The sequence below is a fragment of the Anolis carolinensis genome, chromosome 3, assembly GCF_035594765.1.
Source record: "Anolis carolinensis isolate JA03-04 chromosome 3, rAnoCar3.1.pri, whole genome shotgun sequence".
In the NCBI taxonomy this organism is placed as follows: domain Eukaryota; kingdom Metazoa; phylum Chordata; class Lepidosauria; order Squamata; family Dactyloidae; genus Anolis; species Anolis carolinensis.
The window spans coordinates 252160867-252162015 of record NC_085843.1 but is presented as its reverse complement, the minus strand read 5'-3'; positions in this window follow the sequence as shown (position 1 = coordinate 252162015).

Sequence of the window (1149 nt, the reverse complement as noted above, 5' to 3'; positions counted from 1 at the left end):
CGAATGTGCCGCGTGACCAAGAAAGGGCGGAAGTCAAAGTGCCCTCTATGGGTTGAAGGCTTCTATGGCCATCTTTACTGTGGTAAACTACATTATCATTATCTTTCCCCGTGACACAAGGGGGAACCTACGCCTGCAGTTTGATTGACACCACTTTAACTGCCATGGCTCAGTGCTGTGGGCTTCTGGAAGCAGTAGTTTGAAGAAACATCAGCTGTCCTTGGCAGATAAGGCTAAATAACTTGGGAAATTATAACTCCCTTGATTCCATAGTATTGCACCAGTACAAAGTGATGTCAAGCTGTATTTGATCTACAATGTGGATGCACCCACAGTTTCCTTCACAGGTGATATTTATAAGAGGGGAAGGCTGCATTTCAGCTTCTTTATGTTCTGCTTTTTAAAAAAAATAAATCTCAAATTTGTCCTGCCTGTTTTCAAAGTAATACAGTAGAGTCTCACTTATCCAACACCCGCTTATCCAATGTTCTGGATTATCCAACGCATTTTTGTAGTCAATGTTTTCAATATATCGTGATATTTTGGTGCTAAATTAGTAAATACAGTAATTACAACATAACATTACTGCGTATTGAACTACTTTTTCTGTCAAATTTGTTGTATAACATGATGTTTTGGTGCTTAATTTGCAAAATAATAACCTAATTTGATGTTTAATAGGCTTTTCCTTAATCTCTTCTTATTATCCAACATATTCGCTTATCCAACGTTCTGCCGGCCTATTTACGTTGAATAAGTGAGACTCTACTGTACTCTAGAGCAGGCCTGGGCAAACTCGGGCCCTCCAGGTGTTTTGGACTTCAACTCCAAAACACCTGGAGGGCCCAAGTTTGCTCATGGTTGCTCTCTCAGCTCCATTCAATATACAGTAGAGTCTCACTCATCCATGATAAACAGGCCGGCAGAACCTTGGATAAGCGAAAATCTTGGATAAGAAGGAGGGATTAAGAAAAAGCCTATTAAACATAAAATTACATTATGATTTTACAAATTAAGCACCAAAACATCATGTTTTACAAGAAAGTGACAGAAAAAGCAATTCAATACACAGTAATGTTATGTAGTAATTACTGTATTTACGAATTTAGCACCAAAACATTGCAACATTTACTACAAAAACAATGACTA